Raw genomic sequence first — 10,469 nt, 5'->3', positions numbered from 1 at the left:
CCGTGGCAGTGGAATGGAAGCTTATCTTTCCGCAATCAAACACAGACATAATTTTTAATCTATCCAGCTTAGTGAAGGATTGCTACTTGTTGCAAACTAATCCCAAGTTTTTATTTTGCAGCTTCTATATGGCTACAGCTAGCAGGTGCTGTTTTCATTGAAAGGTGAGGATTTCACATTCTGTTTTCAAACAGCAAGTTTTTGAATGAGGGTCCTAAACAATTAACTTTCTTTTGCAGTAAATGCCAGATCCTCCAGTTCAGGAATATGTTAAATATTTTTGCTATGGATAAGCCCAGTGTTTTGCTTCTTTATTCATAATTTGACAACAGCAACATTTTTTATTTTATCACTCAGAAATACACACAAGAAGAGACTGCGTGGCGGAGAAATGCTGCGCTGAACGTGATTTTCCAACTCGTGTATAGTTTTATTGGTAGCCGATATAATATATTGGATTCCAATATCCATAATACGCTAACTACACTGGAATTGTAAACCCTTATTGGATCCCCATAGACACATGGGGATCCAATAAGGGTTTATGCGGTATTGGATTCCAATGTTTTCAGCGTATTATGGATATTGGAATCCCATAACAAACCCTTATTGTAATACAATACAATAAATGTAATGTTTTCCAATACACTGTCCATATTGTATTGCAATACAATAAAAATATATTGTTTACCAATATCCATAATACGCTGTTTATATTGGGGTTTTCCAATAGGGTAATTAAACTTGGGTGCTTTTGCAGAAGAGAGACAACAAAATACTAGTGCAAGACCACTACACATAGGTTATGGCATTCAAGAGGAATGAAATACAAAACTCATATAGGCGGGCAATAGCTCACCTTGAAAATACTTGCTCTCGGTGGCAGAGAACAAACTCGTGTTCCTGATTGGAAGCCATTTGCTGCGAAGAATACCTGTAGATATCCTAAAGAACCCAGTCTTAGTGTAACACAGATGCTTTGGCAGGACAGAATACAAAAGTCTGATACAAACCACAAAAAGCAGGAAATAGTGTCTGCGAGAGATGAAAAAAGACCCAAGTGGAGAGGCTCGTTCTGTTTCACGTTAGTCAAGTAGTGTAGCTCATTTTGCTAAAACGATGCATATTTGCTAAAAAAAGTATCTATATTTTGCCCCATTTAGCAGAGTTTACTGCCAAGGGTACCTGCACACCAGAATAAGTCAGAATTAGTCCGTTTTTTTTTTCTTCTTTTGATGAGCGACAACAGAATCCTAAACAGGTGATGAAACAAAATATGAACCCAGCAAGACAGGCTAGTTTGCCTTGATGCAAGCACAGTGCCTCGGCCAACCAAATGAGGTTCTATTCTTTATCACTTGTCATATTTGGTGGGAATAGTGAAGTAAATGAAAATAAGGCAATCTCTCTTGCAGCCGACAGCTGCAAACAAAATTCATATACCTCGATGATCGACCTGGAAATAAAATTGGGTGGTGACCAAGTGGTTTAAGGTGTCAAATTTCAAACTTACAGAATGTAGTTTTGGTTTAAGTCCTCCTGGTGTATATTTTTATCCTTATAACTATATTTACATTGTTTTTTGTATTTTTGAGGCACAAGTACTTAATTTATACGCTAATTCACCTTTAGAAGCGTTTTAATTACACTCCATGCCTTTCTAGTGCTCGTAATTGATTCTTGGTGAAAGCGGTCTTAAATTTTTCTTTTCTTCCTGTCGCTGCTGCTTGCTTTCTCACCTTTAGAATGCTGACAACTCGACACAAAAGTAATGAAAAATGTGTTTAAAATGTCATGAAGATCAGCATTTCCAAGCTGTACCCCTGCTTCATGCCCCGACCATGCCACCATACCATAGCTGAGTGCAGTGACAAATGGTCCCAGGTTTGTCACCCGACCGTTTTTTGGGCTTACGGTGTGGCGCGACTCATGAAGCACCTGTGCTTCGCGATGGAGCCAGTGAGCGAGGTGTGACACACTAGAGCTGTGCAAGCCACAGCTTTACAGCCTGCAAAGCGTGGGAAGATCTCTTTCCCTTTGCAGAGCTGGCATTAGCTCACCGAGAAGCTATTGCAAGCACTAGAAAGCCACAGAGTGTGAATAAAAGCGCTTCTGAAAATGAATTAGTGTGTAAATTATGCATCTATATGTTAAAACTTAAAAAAGTATATATGTATATATATATATATATATTTAAATACTAAAAAAGGCAAAAAAGAAAAAAAAATGTTTCCAGGTGGGCTTGCACCCAGAGCTCCACGGCCCTTGAATTCAGTTCCCTAAAGCCCGCTTCAGACGGAACAATTTCGCCCAGCAACTTCATGTCGCAACACCAGCAACACGGGCCGCCCGCGTTCACATGCAGCAACCAAATTGCTACCACTTGCCATCATCATCATGAAATTTTATTTTTCTTACAGTATTTAGACGCACAGTTATATCCTAAAAACATGTTTTTATATCTTTAAATTGCGCTGAGAATACTAACTCATCTTTTTGAAACAGTTTATTTTCAAAAATGATCCTTTTCAAACCTGAACTAAGTCCTCAGTTCTCATCATCACGACCACAGGGGTGTCACGTGAAAATATTGCATTCCTGATTGGCTGCTGCCGCTTCAAACATCTCCGAGTAGTCAAAGTTGCTCGTCCGCTTCGAGCCGGACCCAATCTCAGCAATTCGTGTCGATCTAGGGAAAACTAGGGAACAACCCGCCAGCAGGCCCAAAATTGCTGGAAAGGTTGCCCCGTCTGAAGCGATCCTATACTCCGTTTCATACATAGAGTGCAACGCAGTCAAAGCTAGCGCACCGGTTTGCATTGCTGACCGTGCCTACGTTCGCCCCATAAGATAGTGCGTCCCCTGCAAAAATATTTTTAAAAGTCGGAAAATGTGCCTCCTCGGGGCTAGTAACTGATAGTGGCGTTATGATTTCAACGGAGCACAAATGTTTTTCAAGAAAAAGGAAAAGATAATGTAAACCACCTTAAATTGATTTCGTGTTCATCCGTGTGGCAGCCGCTGTGGGTTTTCGGGTTGTGTGGCACTGGCTGGTTTTGAGAAGATGGCGCCTTATGCAGCAAGCTCAAGTACCTCTCCTGCTCGGATGTTTTCGAAGATTCGTTGTGCGAAAATCTTGAAAGAGTGCAAGCAGATGATCGCCAATGTGTACGGGAGTATAAGAACACATTCCCCAGAGAATTCGGTCGTGAAGTCCTGGAGACGGCCAGTAACGACACTGGAGTGTGCCCTGTACTGTCGCGAAGTGCAAGGCGCAGTGCCCATCTGGCAAGGTGGCGTCCCCGAAGCAAAGACCTCGCAACGTGAAAGTTTCGAGCACGGGGACCGTCAAGCATGACGAGTTCACACAGAACGCCATTCGCCTGAAGGTGCATCGCAAGTGCTCCGAGAGGGAGATTCCTACCCTTGACAGCTATTTCAAAATAAACTGTACAGGGCACAACTATTGTCGATTAACGTTTTATTATAAATTTTGGGACAAGGCCGCTATCAGGGCGATTCCTCATTCCACGCTGCACGAAAGAAAATATAACTCGGTGCTGGAGGCAAATAACACTTGCAAAGCGGCAGACCAGATGGTAGAAATCTGGCCTCTCGGCGACTTATAAATAAAAATCAAGAAGGAGGAACTGAAATATGCACTTCGTCAATGCGCACAATCTTGCACGAAAAGTATGTCTAAAAAAGAAAAAAAGACAAAAACAAAAAACTTTGCGCGTAAAATGGGTTCAAACCACGGCCACCGAAACGTCAATATCGCCAGAGCAGCGCCTTCTACCACTCGTCCACGAAACGCGCGGAGTAACACTTTTTCTATTTTTTCATGCGCACCACTTTAGTACCTTTCACAGCATTGCACGCTAAGTATGAAACAGAGTATAAGACACCCTATTGTCTGGTACAGAGACCATTTATGAACGCATGGGTGTTTAAATGATGTACTACCCTTTTTTCAATAGAAAAAAGCAACAATAAAAAAAAACACATTTCAGAAGAAAAAGTTAAGGAAACGGAATGTACCATTATCTTCAGTGTAGTTTGGTGACAAGACTCGGGACTCGAGCAGGAATGCAGTTATCCTTGGTGTGACCCCATGAGACTGTCTTGCTGCCTTTGCTGGGGTTTATCTAACTGAAGTACCTGTACGAAAAGTAGAACACATGTGCATAACACTCATTATTCGCAAGAAAATTTGTCAATGTCCAAAATGACCCATGAAGAAAATTATGCAAGGAATTTTCAGGCTGCGTTGGCCGAGTCACCTCTCGTGGCCAATGTTTCATAGCAACTTTAATTGTAGCGAACAGTTATAGGGTATATTACGAACAAAGTGCAATTTGGTTTTGTAGGAAACTATAACACACAAAAGGACACTTGAATACAGTATGTTGAGGTACCTCTAAACAAACTCCAGGGTTTCATGGCGCCTCCTTCAGATACCTGATGTTGAACATGAAATATGTGCACCAAGGAGTGAGCAAACAGCGACTTCAGATTTGTCTCTAACACCAGCGACATGTCGACAAGGAGTGCAACGTGTAGAAGGTCGTCTAGAAGTGTGCCAAGATGAAAAAGCAAGATGTAATGATATCATAATAAGATCACACCAACAAGGCACCATTGTGGTGAGACAATCTACGATGTAGAGACAGTAATCGGGAGTCAACCGACGTACGGCCGCGATTTACTTTGCGGCGACTAAAATAAAACATAACAAAAAAAAATTTTTTTTTTTTTTATCTTGTTCTTTGAGCGCAGCCGGTAGCAGAGCAGTTGGGCGGCGTCACAAAAATCTGACAGACTCGCTAGCTTTTCTCAACTTCGTACGGCGCCAGTCGGCACCACAGATGAATGGTCGGCACTCTTAGTCTACCAGGGAAGAAAAAAGTACGAGCTCAGAGCCCAGCGTCGATCGCGACTTTCGTAAAGAGAAGCTCCGGTAACACTTCGGCGACTCGTGAGCGTTAAACAACGCCTCTTCGAACGAGCCCACGAATCCAACACCTCGAACGCTTTGCGCCGGTAAGCACGCTGGGAGCCAGGGGGCTGGAGGTTGAATATCCGAAAGAGACGAGGCGCTGGTTTCTACGTCTATTTCGCACATGAGATAACAAGCCCAGTGATAGCTAGCCGAGTGTAAACACTGACTGACGTTACATCAGAGTACACGCAGTCGAAATGACGTCTGCAACAGAGCACAGCCAGACGCTTTCAGCAGGGGACGCATGCGTTCAAATAAGCTGCGATTTCAAAACATCATGATCCCTTCTGTCCTGCAGTGTTCACCTTGATCTGTGTATACCAAAGCACTCAATGCTGCAAGTAATAAAGTAAGCGATTGAAAGTGCGTTGGTTTCACTTGGAATCCACAAGCAAAGTGCGCGACGAACTTCACGAGCCGTTATCCGTCGGTCCCGCCATCGCCGCTGTCTCGCTGTCTCGCCAGGTTGGCGCGGTCGCGGTCGCTGCGCAATCGCGCAATAGCGTAATCTCGGCGGCTTGGTTAGGCTTGGCTGGATCGGCGGATTCGGCCACTCGGCGGCTCGCTCGGCTCGCCTCCCTTCGGAATTCGAACTGCCTCCGAAGCTCGAGCACTGATCTCAATGACAATTGCTGGATCGCGCTTGCCGCTCCCACAAGTGAAGCCACCGGGCCTCACTCGCTTGGGATACGATTTGCCGTTTTTGCTAGCCTTTGCTGCGGTTTTCCAGCGTGCTGACGACACGTTTTCTACTCGTTCGTCGTCATTCGCCGAAGAAGTTTTTTGAAGACTCTGTGTATTGTTGAGACTTGCCGTTGTGAACACGTGGAAAAGTTTACGAAAGTGCAGTGTCGCAGGAAAAAGGCACAACGCGTCGAAAGGAAGGGCTGGCGGCGTGTTCAAAGCATCCTTGGCACGCCGAAGTGCCGTGTCTCTGTGCCTTCGCGCGCTTGGATACCGACCAAGAACTGACGCCGTGTGAATGTGTTTAGCGAGTGCAATGTGCGTGAAGCCGTATCAAAAGGTACGACTCGTCGAAAACGTGTCGCCGGTGTCGCGGCGTGATCAAAGCTTCCTTGGCACGCCGAGTGATGCATCTTTGTGCCTTCGCACGTTTGGATACCGGTCAAGAATTGACGCCGCGCCAAAGTTCTGAACGTGTGTCGCGCGTAGATGCCTTTAGATCATTTATATATATCGGCCACGGAGTTCTGGATCGTCCAGCTGTCCCGGTGAGTTGCTATCAATAAAAGGGGGAGATCTGTACGTGTTCTTATGTACTATATTAACCATGGCTATGTCCCAAATCTACTCTAATAGATTCCGTGGGAGCACGAATAGGGCAACGTTGTGGAGCCAGGGGGGTTTTCGAAAGCAAAAGTACAAGACGGCGAGAATGAAAATCTTTGAAGCGCGGCCGATATGGTCGTGTGCAATCTGTTGACCAATTACAATTAGGCGAGCCGCGCTCAAACGTCAAGTGCAATTAAGTAGGTTGATAAAAAAGTGAAAGCCGTTTACAAATCCCTGTAACGCCGAATTGGAGCGCAGCTCTTGAGGAGGAGGAGTGAAGGGTACTGAGGGGAGGGTAGACCCCTCCCCCTTCTCCTCCTCCTCCCCTTATTCTTTAATATGCTCCGGGGGGGGTGTCACGTGACTTCGGGGAGGGGGTCACGTGACCTCGGCGAGGCGTGACCTGGGGGTGACCTCAAGGCCACGTGACCCCAAAGGTGACCCCCACGTGACCTTGGGGTCACGTGACCTGGAGGGGTCACGTGACCTCGGGGGGTCACGTAACCTCAGAGGGGTCACGTGACCTCAGAGGGGTCACGTGACCTGGGGGTCACGTGGGGTCACGTGACCTTGAGATGACCTTGGAAGGGGTCACGTGACCTTGGGGGTCACGTGACCTTGGGGAGGCGACCACGTGACCTCGGGGGTCACGTGACCTCAGAGGGGTCACGTGACTTGGGGGTCACGTGACCTTCAAAGGGTCACGTGGGGTCATCTTGGGGTCACGTGACCTTGAGATGACCTTGGAAGGGGTCACGTGACCTCGAGGGGTCACGTGACCTTCAGGGGGTCACGTGGGGTCACGTGACCTTGAGATGACCTTGGGAGGGGTCGCGTGACCTTGGGGGTCACGTGACCTTGGGATGACCTTGGTTACGGCGACGCCGACGGCGACGCCGCTCAAGCCGGGAACGGGCCCCTAAGAGCTGCGCTCTAATAAGCCAGCACTGATCAGTGATGAGGAGCTGTTGTGCACGGTATTGTGTAAATCGTCTAAGGACGAAAAAAAGACGTACCTTCTCCCCATCTTCCGTCGCTAGTGGACGCTGGATTAAGCTCGTTCCTAAACCGCGAGAGGAAAAGACGCTGATCCAGAGGCACGAACAGCTTCACGCACATTGCACTCGCTGAACACATACACACGGCGTCGGTTCTTGGTCGGTATCCAAGCGTGCGAAGGCACAGAGACACGGCACTTCGGCGTGCCAAGGATGCTTTGAACACGCCGCCAGCCCTTCCTTTCGACGCGTTGTGCCTTTTTCCTGCGACACTGCACTTTCGTAAACTTTTCCACGTGTTCACAACGGCAAGTCTCAACAATACACAGAGTCTTCAAAAAACTTCTTCGGCGAATGACGACGAACGAGTAGAAAACGTGTCGTCATCACGCTGGAAAACCGCAGCAAAGGCTAGCAAAAACGGCAAATCGTATCCCAAGCGAGTGAAGCCCGGTGGCTTCACTTGCGCTGCAGCGAACAAGCGGGGAAGCGCGATCCAGCAATTGTCATAGAGCTCGAGCGCTCGAGCAGCTCGAGCTTTCGCGCGCGCGGGTTGACGATGGAAATTTTTCTCATAAAACGAGTCTGTAACGTATCGTTTGATGGCGCAAATGCACGTATTTTTCCCGTCGTTTTTTACAGTGAGTGAATCTTGCGAAACAGGCGACGAAGAGTGGTGGGTGAAATGTGCTCGTGTGTGGTTGTGGATTTTGTGTACGACGTAGGATTACTCAGAAAGGTGGGTCAATATCGATAAATGTGCGGGTAAGAAGCACCTGACCTGCCCAGCCCATTAATCCTCATTATTTTATCGTGCGAACTGACATTGTCACGTATCGCGTTCGATTTGGGTTTCAACATCGGTAACCTAACTTTTGTTGCATTAAAACTGCAATAAACATTTGTTTGAAAACGATCACTCCAATGAGCACGTCGTTATTGGGCTTTCTCATTGAAAGGTAGGTCGCGGGTGTCCCAGCTAGTTATTCTGTATGGTTTGGTGGTTGTCTAGCATTTCAAGCGCTCGAGGCTCTGTGTACTGTGTGCCGTACGTACACTTGCGCTTTCGATCAATGTGAACGTGTTTGCAACGCGGAACGTTTGTGTTCTGTCTGTATCCACCTCCAATATCGTTCTCTCTCGTATTGCCGTATGGTAACTCCTGCTGTTCTACGATATCATTCACGCGATGTCGTATATGTGGGCGTACCGATATCCACATGTTGCTTCACGGGCGATCAATACTGTGTTACGTATCCTCTTAGTCCGCGGTATATGCCGACGTAATTCATGTTGGTAACTTGGAATTCGTTCTGAGATTTATCCACGCGATATTGTATTCTCCTTTGGGCCCGTGATCGACGACCGATATTTATATATCGTGTGGCCGCACAGTATGTCCATGTCGGTCACCAATATGCACGCGGTGTCGTATTCCATTCCAATAACCGTAAGTTCTGTCGGGATATTGTGCTTCGATATCGTGTTGTATACCAATAACCGCAAGTTATATCGGGATATTGTGCTCCAATATCCTGTTGTATTCCAATAACCACATACTATATCGGGATATTGTGCTCCGATATGAATTCCCATCGTGCGTATTGGGTTAATCGGATAACAATAAGTTTTTATTGGTTTCCATCAACTTCATTGGAATACAATATTTCCAATAAGCCGAGTTCATATTGGCCTTTTTCTATAGGGTAATCACAAGATCTTCTCAAAAACCCATGAAACTCATGCTCCAGGTATCTCCTGCAGGGTTACACTTCTTCATACTCAACGATGGATGAAAGTCTCTAGCGGCGGCCTTGGGTGAGGCACCCATGACGATTGTGCACAAGGTCATGGCAGATGTAGAAGCTTAGGCAAGGCAACACCTTCCAAGCAATGAAGCCATGTGCCAGGATATAAGATGAAAGGGGAAAGCGGAGTGCCCACAAAAGCATGCGCTCATTATCGAGGGCGAGTTAAGAGGAGCTTTAGATGGTTCGGAGTTTCTGCGGGGCGACCTGCGCAGGCGGAGCTCGATTCTTGTTAATTTTGTTTCACCGGCAAAAACTTGAGGAAACTGAATGACATTTCAATGTGGCTCATGGATGAACTATTGAAGATTGTGTTGCCGCTCTTCAGACAGTTATACACAATTCACGGAAACCTTCATGGCCATGTGTTCCCTTCTGTTTACTGCCCCGTGGCTTGACGAACCCAGATGGCGTGCGAGGCGCTCTTTCAAGAAGCACTGAACTTCGCCCCACATCTCGGACTTGCACAAAACCTGAAAACCATGAGTACAAATTTTGAATCGGCAGCAATCAAACTGTATTTGGTCGTTGCTCCCGTCGTCGGATGTGCACAGTTTTGTTCCACTTGTGCCAATCAGTATGGAGGAGTGCAGCACCTAGAACTGTAAAAATAATGTAGATGGCTTCGCCATCAGGGTGAGGCAGCTTGCAGCCCTTTCGTTCTTGCCCACCGAAGAAGTATGAGATGCATATGCGTCCTTGGAACCACTCTTCCCGCAAGAAGCTTCCCATTTGTTGCGATGGTGGGAGGACAACTACCAGCTTGGGAAATCATGCCGCCGTGTTTGCCGTGCCCTGATTAGGAGTAATCTGTGGCACTGTTCCAGATATTTTTTGTATCCCTCGCAGATGGTGTATTATAAATTGAGACACAACGGTTCCCCGTGTTTCGGCATTTTGACTTTTTGGCTCGGTGTTTTTATATCAGGCATACCAGAATTTTCCCACCCACCGCATAAGGCAGTTTAACCCTGGGTGGGAAGTTTGGGGTACGGCTGACATAGGATAATTTCACCATTCCAATAATTCGGAATTTTGGCGTTTAGATTGCTTCCTGTCAAAGGAGCTCGCACTCTCCTACGCACTTGCATCCAGTTTCTTCCGTGGAACTCAATCCTTATGAATAGGCCCATCGATTTGCGACGAAACATGACACTTCATAAAAAGAATAATATCTATTTCGACTGCAGACACCACAGAAAGCCGAGTGGTCCCTAGCCAGTCTTACTGGATTTCGGATAAAATGCAAAACTTCCATCCGGGTTGATGAGGACGACGTCAGCCATCCGCCGCATGTTTCTCGCGAGCAGGCAGTTCAGCAGTAGTCTGCAGCCCTCGGCTTCAGGGTCGACCCAGCACCTTGAACAC

This window comes from Ixodes scapularis, unplaced genomic scaffold, assembly GCF_016920785.2.
Source record: "Ixodes scapularis isolate PalLabHiFi unplaced genomic scaffold, ASM1692078v2 ptg002725l_1__unscaffolded, whole genome shotgun sequence".
In the NCBI taxonomy this organism is placed as follows: Eukaryota; Metazoa; Arthropoda; class Arachnida; order Ixodida; family Ixodidae; genus Ixodes; species Ixodes scapularis.
This window is presented reverse-complemented; position numbering follows the sequence as displayed.